This window comes from Thermobia domestica, chromosome 13 (genome assembly GCF_964235325.1).
Source record: "Thermobia domestica chromosome 13, izTheDome1.hap1.1, whole genome shotgun sequence".
Lineage (NCBI taxonomy): Eukaryota > Metazoa > Arthropoda > Insecta > Zygentoma > Lepismatidae > Thermobia > Thermobia domestica.
In genome coordinates this window covers 135577215-135596044 of record NC_137466.1, presented here as the reverse complement: position 1 = coordinate 135596044, position 18830 = coordinate 135577215, and the positions used below count along the sequence as shown (strand labels likewise).

Below are 18830 nucleotides of genomic sequence, written 5' to 3'. Positions count from 1 at the left end.
TTTAAAAGTTTGCTTAGCCCTTGACGCTTGTCTAGTGGTGTACGTCTTTGGTGCGCCTAGGGTCGTGGTCGATTCCCAGTGGAAGACCTTACAAACACTGAACGCATTACTGTTCGGATTCTACAGGTCAGTGTCTTATGTAAAACTTCGTGCTGAAACGGGACGCTCAACTTCAACATCAAACTGTGGTTAATGGTAAACTAATTGGATGCTGATCTGCCAGGTCGCATAGTATATTCACCAAGGAACTCAGGAAAAGTGTTGCTTTCTATGTTGAGATAAGATACTAATCTCAATAGACTGGAGTATGGGGTATATATTCAACACCAATGTTGTGTGAGACATGGATTTATAATTTAACATGATATTTCAATAATGAATGTTACTCAACAGAAATAAACCTGAACCTCGTGCTGCAAAGACGCATAATGGACGAAGGAAAGAAGCATAATACAGATTGTGAAAGTATACATTATTTTGCTTTCATTTTGACCGAACACAACTATTCTTTTTCAGAACATTGTTTATGTAGGTTTAACAGTTCTTTCGTCGTCACCTTTACGTTTATTTTTGCAGGATTGTTGTCTATATGAGGTTAATTTCATTTTGTATAAGGTTTGATGTGAGGCCCAGTAGTGTCAACCTTGATACAGATTTGTTTCTGTACATGAGAAAATGATTCATCTGGTTGGCGTCATGTATAATGTTTGATGTGAAGGTTAGTATAATGTTCAGTGTGTAAGTTACATAAATGATGGTGTGTGTTCTTTTGCCATCTGAGGGTGTTTGGATATTGCCACCAATTTATTGGCATTCTTTTAAAAATATTGCAGAAACCATAGCTTACTACAATGTTTACTATTAATAGTAAGTACAGTATGGTTTCCCCTATATATATTTAAAAGAATGCAAATAAAGTGATGGCAATATCTAAACACCTCAGATGGCAAAAGAATACACACCATCATTTATGTAACTTACACATTGAACATTATACTAACCTTCACATCAAACATTATACATGTCGCCAAGCAGATGAATCATTTTCTCACGTGCAGAAATAAATTTGTATCAAGCTTTACTGAGAAGCTTGCAATAAACGAGACATATTAAGCATGTGCTAAACTTGAAGTGAACAGCTTGAAATAAGCTTGAAGTGACAAGCCTGTAGCAAGCATTATGTACCAAGTTTGAAATAGACTTGAGGTAACAAGCCTGGAGCAAGCATTATGTACCAAGTTTGATATAAACTTGAGGTAACAAGCCTGTAGCAAGCATTATGTCCCAAGTTTGAAATAGACTTGAGGTAACAAGCCTGGAGCAAGCATTACGTACCAAGTTTGAAATAGACTTGAGGTAACAAGCCTGGAGCAAGCATTACGTACCAAGTTTGAAATAAACTTGAGGTAACCAGCCTATAGCATGCTTTATGTAACAAGTTTGCAATAAGCTTGAACTGACAAGCTTGAAACAATCTTGCAGTACAAGCCTACAATATGCTTGTCGCCTGTCAACTTCGTCGCTTGAATCATCCTTGATATACGCTTACAGACTTGTCGTAACAAGCTTGGGACAAGCTTATATCCTTGTCACGACAAGCTTATATCATGCTTGTGGCAAGCTGTTTCTGCTATCTGGGATGATATATGATTTTTGAACATCAAATTTAAAATAATTAAAGACATGTTTCACAATTTTCCGATATTTTTCCTGGAAGGGGGGGAAGAGACTGGAACAAAATGACTGTATCTCGAAATCTTTTAAGGTTAGAGGGATTAAAATGATATTTAAACTTTACATTTCAAATAATTAAAGACGTGTTTAATCGTTTTTAAAATATTTTTTATTACAAAGAAATAAAAAAGGCTTGAACAAAGATGGAATTACAGTTGTTATAGTAAGATAGTCCTACCTCGAAATTCCTTAAGATAAGAGACATGTTAGTGATATGGAATTTGGTATATAAACTCCTTATTCAAAGCGAGTGAGAATATGCAACAGTGTTTCTAAAAAATCCGCTTTTAACGACTGAATGGGGGAAATTTCTAATTTTTGTTCCTCAATATATAAAAATGACCTCAAGATTGTCAGTCTTATCATCAGCGGAAAACGGAAAGACTATTAAAATTAGTTTTTTTTTAAAAACTGACTTAGCATTTGGGTTGGACCAATATTTATTTTGTCATTGCAGTTTGATTGAAATGCGTATTCTGAAAAGGATAGAGGTTTACATTTTTCGCAAAAAACTAATGCCATAAACATATACTTCCCGTACGAAGAACGGACAAAAAGACTGAAGTATGAGACGCGAGGCCGTCGGGCGAGCAAATTCGGATATATGTGGTCGAAGTTTCCAGGTAACTGAACGCTAGTAAATAATTTTTCAAGAATTCTGAACAGGTCTATTTTGCTACATTATATCATCTGTGCATTATACCGCTTCATAATAGAAATTTTATCGTTGAAGTTTTAAAAATGAAAAATAACAAAAAAAAATTTTCCCAAAAGATCGTCGTACAGAACATAAGAAAAGATTTCTTTTTCTTTTGTATGGAGGTATAATAAGTACGCCTACATCTTATGAACCTTTGAAGAGAATCATTAATATGAGATGTAAACAAAGTAGTATTTTAATGAGCCAAGAACAACGTAAACAGAAAATAATTCTAGAAAGAGCAAAATAAGAATTTAATAAAGCAAAGAACAAAACTTTCTTTTCCTTAAAAAAAAAAATGCCGGTATTATTAAGGAAAATGAAATCTTAATGTTTAGAATACTAAGACAGACTCTCAGAATATCACAGAAATACAAAAGAAAAATAATTATATATGTAATTCCTTTTTCCTTCCTGAAACAAATAGTCTTATTTATTTCTTCCTCATTCTCATGTGTTTAACAGCAAGTATTTCAAGAGATAAATTTTGGTGTTTAAAAATTCTTTTTCTCTCTTTAGAACATCCAATTAGCTATTTTATAATGTTGTTATAAAACTGAGTAAAAGTTTTCATTCTTATGAATCGTATTATAATGAATGAATAATACATATATTGTGTGTTTCTATGGAAATTTAGTAAATACATTGATTTTGAGTAAACTGGCACTATTGTGCGCGGCATCCAGATTGACTACTGACTTCGAGCGCTGTTCTTACGTCAACCAACTCTCTTCCAACGATGTTTCTAATGCGGTGGTTTGGAAATCGGATTCAGTCTACATGCTGTAGACTTTTAGTGAGATGGACTTTATGTAACCACATTTGCTCGTTGAAGTAAAGTTTCTCACCAAAACAAAGTTCAGTTCAATTCCAACTCAGTTACCGGCATGATAGTACAGCAAAGAGATCGATACCTGGATCGGTAGTAAAGTGAGAATGTATTCGAGTGTAGCATCATAGTGGAAAATGAAACAAAGTTTAGAACATTGGAACGTGTTAACATTTCGCTTCAAACTTGTAAAATTCCCAACTTACACACTTACAAATGTCTAGACAAAATCTATTGGAACGATGCTTTGTCGGAAGCACAAGTCTGCAGGTGGTGGAGGAACGACAAGTTGTAATAGGACAAGGAAAATGTGGAGGATGAAAGACATTCTGGGCGTACAACAACATGTAGCACTCCTGAAAATGTAGTTAAACTGAAGTCTGTATTGACTCTAACCTACGTTATGAGTGTGAGGTTAATCACAGATGTAGTAAATATGTGGAAATCAGATGTGCATCGTATCGCTTCATCTGAAGGCATTTTTGAGCAGGTAAGTATGTGGTAACGCTTCCCTACCTACTGCGTTGTTTAGTCCTGTTCCTGCCCGACTCCTTTGTGTTTTCAACGCTCAATGTTGGTCTAGATTATTAATTTCCAACTCAAAATTCTAGGGTGACAACAGAGTGAAGGAAAGTGAGGTAGGAATGAGGTAGGTGAGTAAATTCTTGCGTTAAACCAGTAATCAAAATCATGGACCCATTTCTAGTCTGCAAAACCATCGACCACGCTGTCGGTGCTCTTGTATGCCTGTCGCCACTGTTTGTTATCAACGCCAGGTTAATTGTGAGCTCTTTGTCGTCAAACGGAGCAGGAGAGAAGCAAACTGTGATATCACAGAGCATTCAGTTGTAAGTGATTGGTCTAAAAGAACTTGTGGACCATTTGAAAACTAAAGCAGCTTCAACTATGGTGTGATATATGATTTGATGATTATACGAGTTAAAAAAACCGTGAAATACACGGTGGAACAATGCGTTTCCACACACATTATTCCAAACACGGGGAACCATGGAGCTGACGACCCCTAACACATCAGGCCTAATGAGACGCATTCCATGTTCACTGCTGTCAAGGCTTACCTTTGGCCTACTTTGGATTCCCTTTTAAATCAGATCATATCTGAGTATTCTGTTGGGATCATATTTGGGAATTATGACCTGTAACATATTGCACATTATTGAAATAGGCTTTTTTGGATAACATATGTATGACTTCCTTTATGCTGATATAACTCCCCACTCTGCGATTTCTCTTGTTTAAGGTACCCCTAGTTGCAAAGTGGCTTTTTCCACATTTTGGGCATCCCAAGCAGTGAAACTAAGCAGTTTTTCCCATAGATTCATATAGAGTTCTTTCATTATCTTTGTATCAGGAATCACCTCCGAAAAATTGTCGATGTTACTTTGATTTAAAAGTTTAAGAGGTCATTCTGTATACCGAAATGCGAAAATAATGTTCATATGATCATATGTCCGGAACTGTGCTGTTTCAGAGTAAGAGTCTGCCGAAAATGAGAGGAAAGCAGCATTAGAGCGTTGTTTCTTCGATAAGTCATAATGTACTGCTGGTGGTCTAGGATTTTGTCATAGAAAGTATTCTTCCATTATCCAAAGCCGTAGACTGGGGGATTTTCAACAATCGCTAGAGAGATTCGCACGTCCGTTCGACCCTTTTTACTGCAGGCTTTTGTGAAATCCCTCCTGTCCTTTGCGCGATCATCTTAGCAGTTATTAAACACGTTCTCAATCTATGGTTTTGGATAGGCTGCTTTCTATGACAAAATTCTAAATCACCAGCTATATGTTGATAACTTATTGAAGAAATCCCGTTATAAAGATGCTTTGTTTTCATTGTTGGCAGCCTCTCACTGCAAAACAATGCAGTTTCACACGTATGTTTATATGAGGATTGTGTGTCTGTGTGTTTGTGTGTTTTGGTGTGCGGAATCACCTCCAAAAGTTTTAGCACTGAGTTCATTAACATCTTGTACAGGGTGGACCACTTAAAGTGACCACTGCTTATAAATTTTAAGCTAATTCACAGGAAAAAAAAGCTGATATTTTATAACCAGCAAATATTAATAAGGAGAAATAGTTTGACATACTCGGAAATACCACCAAATTAGTAGCGTAGCCATCTCAACATAAGGTTATATTTCTTTATTAATAGTACAGGTAAAAAAATGTCAGGTCAATATCAATTGAAATCAATATGTAAAACGGAAACTTACCATGTCACATTTTTATTTAATGTTGTCAACTAAGGATAGATGCTACAGCATCACAATATTACATTTTGCAGGACTCTACTATAACGCAACTGAGATCAACAGTCAAAGTAACGTAGTGTCGGATACTATGATCATGATATGATGCATTGCGAATAAATAGGACCAATATTACAAGGAATTGGAAAATTTGCTTTCTTTTTTAAAAAAGTGCTTAGGAAAATATACTGTAATATCTAAGACGTTATGTGGTTTGCAATAGACCAATCAATAACAATGTCCTTTACAACAACTTGATATCTCAAACCGCTCCAGAAATATGATAAACATGGTAAAGTTTGAGAAACTGCTTAAAATGAAGTATCTGTGGAAAATAATTGATGTCTTCCTTTGCCTCTACGTATAACATTACAGAGATAGTACTTGGTAGGTGTAATTGCAACAAATTATTCCTGCTGTAATTGCTCCTGTCCTTTTGAATTGTGAGATGCTAACGACAATATTATTTCTTGGCTTTCCATATCAATTTCGTTACCTCTTAAGACACTAGTTTCTAACCAAGATAGATTAAGTCCAGTAATATTTAATATACAACGGAAATCGATTCTGAGACAACACATGCTTAAGTAAATGTGCGCTAACTATTCAAATGTAAAAAAAAAAACGTTATTTCTCACTTCGCGTTTATCTTAATACCACATACTGTGTATTCACGTACGAAGAATTTTAAATGTAATATACTATATGTACAGTTCAGCTTCAAGTACCCTTTAGCTATATTTAAAAGTTTGTGTTGTCCAAACAAATAAAACATTGTTGATCACGAAAACGTGAAACTTCGGAACTTTATATTAACGAACATAAGAGATTAATTAATATTGAAGCATTTAACTAAGGAAAGGAAAGTTTAAAATTGTGTGTTGAACAGCTATGTTGTTTGGTTTATCTAGTGAGCTTCACAACCCTCGAGAATTTTTATTTTACTTTTATTTTTTAAGTTGACGTACCCTCATTCCCTGCTTTTTGAAGCTCTTCCCAGCGCCAGCGAAATGCTTACGTGTTGCTGTTGCAGATCCCAGGTTCTAATTCAAAATGTAAAACCTCATAATGCATGCATTATGTTCGAAAATCCACACAAAATGAGAATAATTTTACATTTTTTTGTAACAAAATTCTTCCTAGCCATGTAAACGTTCATTTCACGCAATGTACAGAATATGGCAATGTGCTTTTCGCCATGGGTGTATTGATCTATGTGACGAGATGGTACTGAACGAAACATTATTTAATATTGCAAATATCAACAATGTTCGAATAAGCAATGGTAAAGAAATTCAACGCTGGACATTGAAAATGCAACACCAGAAAGAAGACATTAGAGTGATTCCACACTTGCGAAATAGGTAGAGGATTCGTTATGCTGCCCTTTAACGTGTCTCGTGCACCGACATGCCCCGTGGAGACCAATAGCAGATAGATCAGGGGCCCACAGCACAGTAGTTGAAAAGTATTGCCGCGATGTGAGTACCTCTTTACGGTCGAATGAGGTAGCAAATCCAGTAGGATTGATCCTTTGACCATGGAAATTGCAACATATCGCAACTACAAATTATTTTATGAAACATTAGCATCCGTGTTGGATGGAATGCAACAACAGTGATGTTAATATTGAATATATAGCTCCAAGGAGACAACACAAACCTAACAGCCGAGTCATACCACAGACCGAAAGAACTAACCTCTGTACCTCGATTGCTATACCACATTGGATGGTCCCTTCCAAACACAGGTCCATAATTCAGGACTTTTATAGAGCAATTAGTATTCCTACGAACATTTCGTCGTCGTTCGGCAGAATGGGGCGAGATGAGGCATATCACAGAACACCCATCGCTGTTGCTTTCTTTAAAATCATAGCATAGGCATGCGCGTCTCATACAATGCCACTTACATTGTGCATGGCAAGCCGAATGGTAAGACATGATCTTCTCTCTGTAATACTTTACGATGGCCACATAAGTATCTGGCTATACTGTAGCAATAGACTGAACGACGTCTCTGGTTTGCATACCCACACGAATCCTGTAACTGATATAATTATAACGAGGTCAGAATTGCCAATTTTGGGGAAAAGTCGTTCAATCTAAGGGATTTGACTTTCAGAATAGTGCTAAAAAATGATTTTTCTGATTGGTGACTTGTTTTGTGATTTTTAAGAGACGATTTGGCTACTTTCTTAAAAATTTAGCGACTTTTGTGCTACGAACAACTTGTCCTTCTGTAATCAAGCACTAGTAGTTTTAAGCAGCTTGATACGTTTTTCTTTCTTTCTTTTTCTCTTGTTTATTTTAATCAGTGCAAGCGTGTACGAGCTCTGCAAGAGTACAATGTGATTACCTCTCAAGAATTCCGTTTTGTTTTCTGTTATTCCTTGCCCCAAACGGACAATGATTTCAATCTCTAACGTCCTTTAGTTAGCAGAATTTCTGCTCAGTTAAGAGGTATAAATATAACGGAATTACTAATAGTAAGCCGATTAGATGTAGTAACGTGAGTTGAAACGAAGTCCGTGTATTAAGAGTTATTTTTCTTTGCAGACTCACTCTACAGTTTTGTGAACTCATTTTTGGTTTCTTTAAAGTGAAATTGATTACCGGTATATGGTAAAGAAACGTATTGTATATACATTTATTTATTGTATTGAAAAGAAAATGATTGGTAAGGTAATCAATGGTCTTTAACCACCGGTAAGTGAAACGGTACCGGTCCACTACATTGTTTCTGCTTAGTAGTACTAGGGCTGTGATGGTTTGTATTTTAACGGTCCCTAACTCATCTCCGTCTTTTTCCAGTCCTTGAGCATCGAAAAGTTGAAAAACACTGATCTAAATAATGGTATATAATTGTAGTTACATATGATTTACAGGATGACTCATAAATCTACTTATTCATCTAGTCACTCACATAATATTATTATGTGTTCATCTGTATGCTGTTTTTCATTCTCGATACATAAATAATGCGAAGCCATTTTCTGAGAGAAGTTTTTCGCAATAATGCAGAAGTTATTGTGTCAAATACTGTGGTATCAGCTGCCCTTAACTCATCATTTAAGTTATAACGTTATTTAAACACAATATTCTATGTGCATTCCTAAAAAGTGACGTTTTACCACATCTTGTGAAGTCCAGATTTCTTGCGGAACAGTTCATGAGCGCTGGGGATATTTCAGAAGGTATTGAAGGATCACAGTTACTCATCGCACGCTACTTTCCTAATTTCTCTGTCAGCATCTCACAGTTAATCTTAAAAGTACTTCGCATTTTCTAACTCCGAGGTCCTTTTTTATAAAGATTTACACGGTTGATGACGGATTCAAGTTATCATTTCCTTTGAATTTATAGTAAGTTCAGTAATGATTGTTCCACACCAGCACATGTCTCCGACGATGAATTATGAAACATATTTATTTGAGAAAAAAAAAGAGTTTTGTATGAAATTTGTTAGTGTTAAATTCGGAAGCATTAAGGTGGCTATGACTCTATGTCTATTGTGATGCCATGTTCTAATAGTTAAATAGAACGTTATTCTAAGTGGTGTTTTGGTATATGTCGTGATAATGGTCTAATATTTGGACAATTCTGGGTTTGTATTAAATGACTACGGAACGTATCTATGATAAGTGTTAAATATTCGTAAGTGGAAATTAAAACAATTAAATTTATTTTTATTTATTTAAATATTTTCAGGAGTTAACCCCTTGTGTTTCAGATGCCATTTTCCTATGTGCATGCCGTAATACCAGGTTTTCATCCACTGTTAAAAGACGATTTAGAACATTATATAGGGCATAGTTATTGTGTACACGCGAGGAGAGAATTCACATTACTCATAAAAAAACGTTATTTGCATTGTAGAATACTTGGACTGGAAAAGGGAAAATTTGATGTTCAGTAGGAACTTTATGCTGCTTCAGGTTGGCACACTGACTGGAAATCAAAGACGAAGTTTTGTTTCTTTTTTCCGATCTCGAATTTGCAAATTGTTTACCGTCAAATCAAACAAATGTGTGTCGTAGTTGAATGTTCCTTCAGGGCTGTCATATACTGAGACAAACTTTTTTTTTGCGTTTCTGTCAGTAAGGTGCTGTCACCTAAGGAGAAATAATAGAAGTAAATCGTGCGTTGCATCCACTAAAAAATTTCATCATCTCCAGGGTTAATATGACCCTTAATAAAGGATACGTTTTCAAGACATCCCCATGGATGTCACTGATATTTTGCAACGCAGTATTTTATGACATCCACATGGATGTCACTGGTATTTTGCAATGCAGTATTTTATGACATTCACATGGATGTCACTGGTATTTTGCAACGGAGTATTTTATGACATTCACATGGATGTCACTGGTATTTTGCAACGGAGTATTTTATAACATTCACATGGATGTCACTGGTATTTCGCAACGCAGTATTTTATGACATTCACATGGATGTCACTGGTATTTTGCAACGGAGTATTTTATGACATTCACATGGATGTCACTGGTATTTTGCAATGCAGTATTTTAAGACATTCACATGGATCACTGGTACGCAAGAGATTAACCTTGAATAACGTTATATTGAGCACTTTGATTAGATATTGTGCCATAGCTCTTTATCAATAATATGTATATTATAGGTCGGCATCTGAAATTGTAAAGGAGGAAACACGACTTAAATTACGAAATCAGAAAATTTCACTAGGAGTTTGTTGAAAGTTGCTTGTTTCGCTTTAATTAATATTGTAATAAATTGTTATTCCTTTTGAAATTGATTCCTTTAATACAATAGCAAACTACCTTTTTGTACTAAGCTTGCATTCCGAAACCACTGAGGTGTTGCAATGTACCGTCGCGGTTGACTGGCTTGCTGCAATTAGTCTTTCTGAACGAGGAAAATCCTTAATATTGCCAGTTGCAAAATTTTCGTCTTCCAAGATAACATTGTTTTCCATGTCAGTGAGTCTTTACTGAAGTGGGATTAAATCGGCCATTATCTGTGAAAAGGCAAACTTAGAAAAAAATTATAATACACAAAGGCATAATTGAATAGTATAACAGAACATAATAACATGTAGATGGGGAACCTTGCTATGTTGAGTTAATTTTCACAGAACATTGTGCCTCATAATATTATGAATGTGACTTTTTAACCGCACAAAGACACATTCCACATGTGATATAAATAGATAAGTTTTACGTTATGAAACTCTTCATACATATATATACAAAATTTCGCGTACGCCATCCAGGCAATCTTTAAAGTTTCATAACAATTCGACGCAAAACCCATACTGAAACAATAAAAACTATTTGTCATATCACAAACTGTTGATATATGCATGAATTCCAACGAACCGTACTCGTCCACAGCGTGATATTGTTGATAATTGAATGTACACTCATGTCCAAAATTATTGTCGCATGTCTATAAATATATTGTTGTAGGAATATAATTTGATAACGAATTTGCCCGGTATTTTGTAATGCTCCACTATAATTGGCATTACAGTACTCGTAATTGTTTGTTAGTTTCTTGTTTATTGTTGTATAAAATTTAAAATAATATTGCGTTTACATCTTCATCTATGTTTAATAATGTTATGTATGTATCATAATTAACCTGCACGAGTACACAGTATATGGACGTATATAGTCAACTTGGAAGTTTGGTCTGGACCGTAAAGATTTTAAATTTATTCTGAAACAGAAAAATAACGAAAAAAAATATTCCCTGAATCGATGAACAACGAGGTTGCTGTTTAGTGATATTATCTGTGTAAATATGTATGTTTAATTTGGATTCCAATTTGGTAAATTAGTAAAACAAACCTCAAAACTAATTTTAGTAAAAATAATATTTTATCTGAAAATTACACTACGTAAGTTAACAGGCTAAGAAATTACAACAAGGTAAAGTTATATTTACTTCTTCTTAAGCCTAATGGTACTTCTGTGTTTTAAGAGGTTGCTGAATAATGGAACAATGAAATTCTGAATAAATCAATTCAGGGGTTGATCCCCTGTAACAATTCAGCGAACATGTGTTGCACCGTAATTTAAACTAACCTAAATTATCTTCAAAATTCTAGTTCTTACTGCTCGAAATTATGTTGGAAAAGCGTTTGTGTCCATATTATTCCACAGCTATAACATTCATAATATGAACGTGTCAGATAACATTAATCCTTAGCAGATCATGCATAATTTTCTCAGCAATCAATCTTACGTAAAAGGAAAAAGTTCAAGTTATAACCATTCCATGCATGTACTTTAACCCTGGTCAATGTTCTATATAAGCAGAATATAGTAACTCCTTTTTAAGTGAATACAATCAGTTAGCTAAAGCAAATCTTCGAAATGAATTCATCATCAATTATGGATGCAAATGAAATGTTATGAATAAATGAAGGAAAAGATATATAGAATTACGAATAAATATAGAGATTATGAGTTACGAAGTAAATAATTATAATTAAACAAATAAGTGGAGGATAAATAAGTAGAAACGTGAGTGACAAATAATAAATATAATATTGTGCCGGTGCTGTGTCATCAGTCATAGCTCAGAATATGAAATAAATAAATGCAATTAAATGGGGATGGAACTGATGCACAACACGGTACTTAACTGTAAAATTGTGGTTGAATTTAAATAAAATTCAAATGTTTCTAATTCAAAAAATGACTAGTAAGGGGAAAGGTGAGAGAAAGAGAAAGGTTGTAATTAAAGAATAGGAATGAGCACTAGCCTGATGTATCCAATGAAGCTGGCGTCGTCCTGGTCATCTGGAATGAATATCTGGAGAAGTCTGGATTAGCTGGTGACAGTCAACATCTGGATCTTAATTCTGTTGAACTGCAAGGGGCGTCGATAATGCGTCTTTGCGATGTTGTCCTTCTACATCCTCATTCTACTACTCTGGTGACAAACTTAGTGTCTGCGGCGATGAACCGTCAGAATGGTACTCTTTGTCTTGTGGAGTCGGTGGTTCTCCAATGGTGGGATCCGCTTCTCTCCGATGATCCTGCACCTATGCCAATCGTGTATTGAATACCCCTTGTTGTTCTGTTCCTCGTGGTTTTGTCCAACTCAAGAATGATGACTTAATCGGGAAGTATCAGGCTGTGCTCGAAGGTATGCGGAAAGGAAAGAAGGAAGCTAGTCGAGTTTATTTAACAAATATGCATTTACAACAGGTGTCTGAGAATGTACACTTCTAGTCAAAGTTTTCTTCAATAAGTTTCCAAAAGTTCATGTTTCTTTATATCAAATACACATTCACTTTATTTCCAATAGACAGATACTTCACACCCCCTCCTCAAAATCAAATTACACGAAAATTTTAATTTTCCGTAGTAGAAAAAGAAAGAATAAAAATATTGAAGAAAGTCCAAAAAAAAAAAAAAAATTTGTTCGTTAAAGGTAAGAGAGTTCTTTGTATGACATATGTATGTTTTGAATTAATCCTCGGACGCAAACTGCTGAGTGTATATTTCTGAGATTGTTCATGTAGTTCACTGGGTGACCTGAAGATATGACGACAGCGTCTCTGGGAAGATGGAAAGTAAGAAAAAGAAAAATAAACATTAGTGCTTGCATAATATCATTGTGAGTGACGTGTGTTAGTTTGGAGTTCCGTTAGTGCTCAGGGAAGGGAAATGAAAGGTAGGAATAATACTAAATTTAATTATCACTAACACAGATTATCAAAACTTAGATACGTATAATAAAAAAATCATAATCAAATAAATAATATTTCATAATCCAATGTAGACCTGTATATATGTATGTTCCTCTAATGCAGAAAATAACATCAATATCACACGTGACTAATACGCGAAAAGAAAAAAAAACGGTGTAATACTATCTAGCTAACCAAAGATAGTAAAGTTAGACTGCACAAGAAGGGTACTGATTTCAGTTTGAGAAAAATGAGCTTTAAGTTATTTAAGCTTAAAGCGTCCGTAGACTGGAAAAGAATTCCAAGATATGGTTATAGCCCCATATACTGGCTGTAATCAAACTATATGAAATCAGCACGACAGAACTATTCACCACATATAACCTACAACCCTAACTAACATATAAATCCTTCTTATCTTCATCTTCTTTCTTCTTTAATCTTGTCCTCTTCGGGCATCGAATGCTGGACATCAATCATGGCATCGAATCCTAGACATCTGAAAGGATGGAGCATGGTTCTTGCGATCTTGATTTCAATCTTCTTACATCTTCTTAATACATCCATCAAAGTATCTATCCATACGCGTGTCGTTGATTCTCTTCATTCTTCACATACTCACATTTAAAAAAAATAAAAGTAAGAAACTTCTGTAGTGATATGCTGTCCAATCAAACGAAATGGTACAATTCTTGAAGATACCAACATGTTCCAAAATTCGAAGTATTCCAAGTTTCAAAGTGTTCTAAGTTTTCGAAGTTTTCCAAATTTTCGAAGTGTTCCACCGGTGGATTTGGATGCACAATTCAAAACCAAGATAAACTAACTTCTAAGCGTGGCCAGTGCTAAAAGAAAGTTCATCATCCATCTACAAGGTGTTCCTATGCTCAATCTAATCTTCAAGAAAAGTAATCCACATACAAGTTACGTGCGGACAGACGGACTAACAGATTCTTCATCAATGGGAAAATATATGGGGAGTAATCGCTGATAAATGTCCCAATTCTCTCTATCATAAACACAGAATACGACACGGTTTACGTCATCAAGATGTTCCTCTAAAAATATTCTTGTTGTAGCCAAGGCAATTTTGGCAGCTTCTAACTTCGGAAATTTAAATGCTCCAGTTGAAATGTTAGGTAATACAATTGTAGATAGGTCATTCTCCAACATTACTTTAAAACAATTTTTGTACGTCTCTCGTAAAATCTTCTTGTCTGAATTCCGTGGTCCACATGTCATAATTACATAATTAGCAGGTAAACGATAACCATTGGCAATCTTCGCTTCTCCTGGCTTCAATGATGATATGGTCAAACATTCTTCTAAAAATTCAGATCCAGCTGCGTCTTGAATGGCTTTGTCTGCTCCACCTAAAGGAGTTAAGGTTTCATTCGCTGGATTTACTAAGGCATCTGCTTTTATATCCACTATGTTACCTTTATAAATACTAATCTTCTGATTGATGGCAGTATTACAGGCAAATTTCGGTTTTTCTTCTGTAGAATTCTTCCCTATAGTTGCCCACGTTGGTAGATTTTCGGCAATCACAACATCCTTAATATGAAGAGAAGGGATGAAAATTTCTTCTTCCAGACATTGTTTCCTGGGGTTGAAAATCTCTTCAGTTGGTGGTTCTTGATGGTCTTCGCATCTCGTCTTCTTCTTTTTCATCGTATGGTCTTCCGTGCAGACGTTGATAGGCATCTCTTCGTCAGAGTCTTCAAGGTGGTCTTCCTCTTCCGGGTTTTCCCTCTCATAAAACTTCTTCAATCTCTGAACTGCTATGCTGTCTATCTTGTAAGATCCTCGGGCGGTCTTATACTTAACAAAATACGAATTTGGATTTTCCACACGTTCAATTATGCCTGGACCAATAAACTTTCCGCTGAATGCTTTGGCGTGACCTTTTTTTCTTGTGGTGTCTAAAATCCAAACTTTTTCTCCTTCTTTAAAAGTAGGTTTCGTATGTCTCTTGTCAAAAAATTTTGTCGCCGTTTTATGACGTTTGTAAAGATTTTCTTGCGCTTTATCTCTAATCTCTTGTAATTGCTGTAAACGAATGGCATTGTCTTCGTATTGACACGGGGTATTTAAAATTGCCTGATGAAGTAACCTAGGTTTGAAGCCAAAAAGACATTCAAATGGTGAAATTTGAGACGATAAATTCTTGGTAACGTTAAGCGAAAAAACTATGGGCTGTAATAAGTCAATCCATTCTCCTAAATCTTTGTCACATAAAGCTGATTTCAATCGTTGTTCTATGTTTCTAATACTAATTTCACAAACACCATTACTATAATGCCCATGTACATTTACAAAACGCATGTTAGCACCAATCATAGCACATAATTCTTTAAATAGTCCACTAGTGAATGCACTGCCTTTGTCTAAGACAATTTCATAGAAAATTCCAAACTTTAAAATTACTTTGTGATAAAGAAATGAAGCCAAAGTACTTGCTGTAACATCAGGAAGGGAATCTGCAATTATGTATCTAGTACAACTGTCTACTACAACTATCATATATTTGTGATTTAACATATTATTGGGGGAATAATTCCCAGCTAGATCTATGTGGATGCGATAGAAGGGGGGAACGGAGGGATAAGTAAGCAATGTGCCATACGGAGAACCAATTTTCGATTTCGATACTTGACATATCGTACATTCTTTACACTTCTGATATATATATTTCTTCATATTGGGAAAATATACTGTTTTTACTAACATGTCATAGGTTTTAGAATAACCAGAATGAGATGATCCCAATGCAGACGTATGACAAGCATTAAAAACTTTATAACGCAAAGAAGTAGGAACTGCAACTAAAAATTTTATACCTTGAGAAGTTTTCTGCTTTCTATACAAAATTCCATCCTTAATAGTAAAATATAATGCTTGGCGTTCTATTTTAGGATTTCTATTTTCTTTCTGTTCCAACCAAGAAAAAATATCTTTAAAAAACGGATCTTTACGCTGTTCTGTTGCCAGATTTGATTCATCTAAAATTGAAAATGAATTTGTGGTCTGAGTAAACAAAATTTTCGGATCTTCTTGATTCTTTTTCTCGTCTTCCAAATCTCTGGGGGGGTTAGAAAAACGTGAAATGGCGTCTGCCTCTACGTTACTGGAGCCACTGATATGTGAAATAGTAAAATTATACGATTCGATTTCACTCAACCATCTAGAAATCTTACTTACATTCTTTGTTTGCTTCAAATAAATTAAACTATGACAATCTGTCTTCAAATAAAAATGACGTCCTAAAAGAAAATATCTAAATGAACGTAATGAGTACAATAATGCTAATAATTCAAGCTGATAAGGGTGCAATTTTTTCTCGCTAGGAGACGTTGCACGACTACAATAACTAATGGGAACTAGATTTGTATCGTCAGGTGAATTTTGAGGTTGTTTGATTAGACCAGAAAGAGCGTGTTTGCTGGCATCAAAATAGAGATACAGAGGATAATCAGGCTTGTATCTCATGAGACATGGTGCTGAAATGATGGCTTGTTTAATATTATTGAATGCTGTCTCCTGTGGTTCCTTCCAACGAAAAGGGGCGTCTTTTTTCAACAAAGAAAGTAACGCTTCTGCTAATTGACTGAAATTAGGTAAATACGAACGAACGAAAGAAGCCAATCCTAAAAAACTTTTAACCTGTTTCTTTGTTTTGGGACGTTGATAGTTGGAGATTGAATTAATTATTCGTTTCGAAATAGACAAACCATCTTTACTAACAGTGTGACCTAAAACATCTAATGAAAAATATCCCAATTTTGTTTTTTCTGGGGAAAGCTTTAAACCAATTTCTTTTATTCTTTGAAGCAACATACGAGTTAACTGCACGATTTCATCAAAACTATCACTAGACCAAAAATAATCGTCAACATAGGCAAATATTTTATCTTGTGGAAGACCTTCTAAGGTGAGTTTCACTAATCTGTTCATACCACTAGTAGATGTCTTTACACCCTGAGGCAAAAAATTAAAATGGTACGATCCCACGCCCGGAATCGAAAAAGCTGTAATAGGTTTAGATTCTTCAGTGAGCGGAATATTAAAGAAAGCTCCAAAAACGTCGCTAGAACATAGATATTTGCGTCCTGCCAAATTAGTCAAAATATCCTGGATAGGAGGGACCGGAAAACTGTCAGGAACCATTTTTTTGTTCAAAAATCTCCCATCCTGTATAAATCTATACTGTCCATTCTTCTTTTTAACAAGCATTACCGGAGAATTATACGGACTAATACTAGGTTCAATGATCTTACTTTTCAATAAAATATCTACTTGTTTTTTGATCTCATCCCGTAGATGAAATGGTATCGAAAATTGGGGTCGATTTACTGGAATATTGTCTACTAATTCAATTTTATGTTTATATCCTTTAGCACAACCATAATCAAATTCATTCCAAGAAAAACTAGAATAAAATTCTTCTACTAAATCATATAATTGCTGTTGTTGATGTGGCAACAATTCAGGGTTAACATTTACTCGATATTTATCATAACCTTCAGGAAAAGATTTCGTATCTACTGCATTAACTTGATGAACCTTATTGTTAGTGCTATTTTGTTTCTTGAAGTTGGTATCACTGATAACATTTTCGGCAGAACCCAAAACAACATCTTTTTTCAAGTAAAGTTTACTTTTGGTAGGATTAATCACAGATATTACCGGATGAATTTCGTCTACGACTGATTTACGCACAAAAATTTCTGCCTGCGTGTCTATTAATTCATTGGGAACTAGTAAATTGCGAGTTCCTGCAAGATCATTTACTTTTTTCAATGTAACTTGAACACTTGAATTTGGAGGCAAAACAACAGAGCGAGCCACTAAAAATTGAGGTTTATATAATTTTGCTATATGGTTAGAAATTTCTTCAAAAGAAACGTATGGCGGCAATTCAATTCTTGGAGGAATACCAAATTTAACAAAACTAAAAGAATTCTTATTGTGATCAACCATTGCAAGATGATTTTTCAAAAAATCTTGGCCAATTATGCTATTATACGGAAAATTATTATACACTCGAAAAGGATGCGTAAAATACTGTCCTCCTAATTTAAATTTCACTAAAGCGATTTGATCACTTCCTTGAGAATTTCCAGTGATACCACGAATAAAAGTCGTTCCTTTGAGTATTTTATGCTTATTACTTAAACTATTACCAGAAATTAAGCTAACAGTACTGCCTGAATCCAATAGAAATAAATGCGGCTTATTATCAATATATGCTTTAACATGAGGCAAATCAGCTTCATATTGAATAGGAACATAATATCGCTTACTATTTCTAACATTATTACACATATTATTGTCTACTTTATTCCTATTATTCGACTTAACATTCTCATTTACATTAACAGAAGCAGGAGGCAACGAATGAAAGGATGCGTTGGATGCATGAATGGGATTTCTTCGCTCCAAACGCGAATGCTCATAAGATTGTATACACACAGATTTTCCTTTGTGTGCGTGAGAAACTTTTGCGAGCGCAGTTTGTTGCACGAGATCTTGTAACTGGACTTTGATACCGTCCAACTGAGCTATCAATGTATTTTTTTCTTCAGGCTGACTTACAATTTCATTTT

At 34.9% G+C, this 18830-nt stretch overlaps 1 protein-coding gene across 2 annotated transcripts in view; it reads right to left on the bottom strand.

Annotated features, from left to right (window-relative positions):
- Positions 1–18830, bottom strand: part of LOC145668536 (calcitonin gene-related peptide type 1 receptor-like) — a 1245332-nt gene that overhangs the window by 348776 nt on the left and 877726 nt on the right. The gene's annotated exons all lie outside the window — the stretch shown is intronic.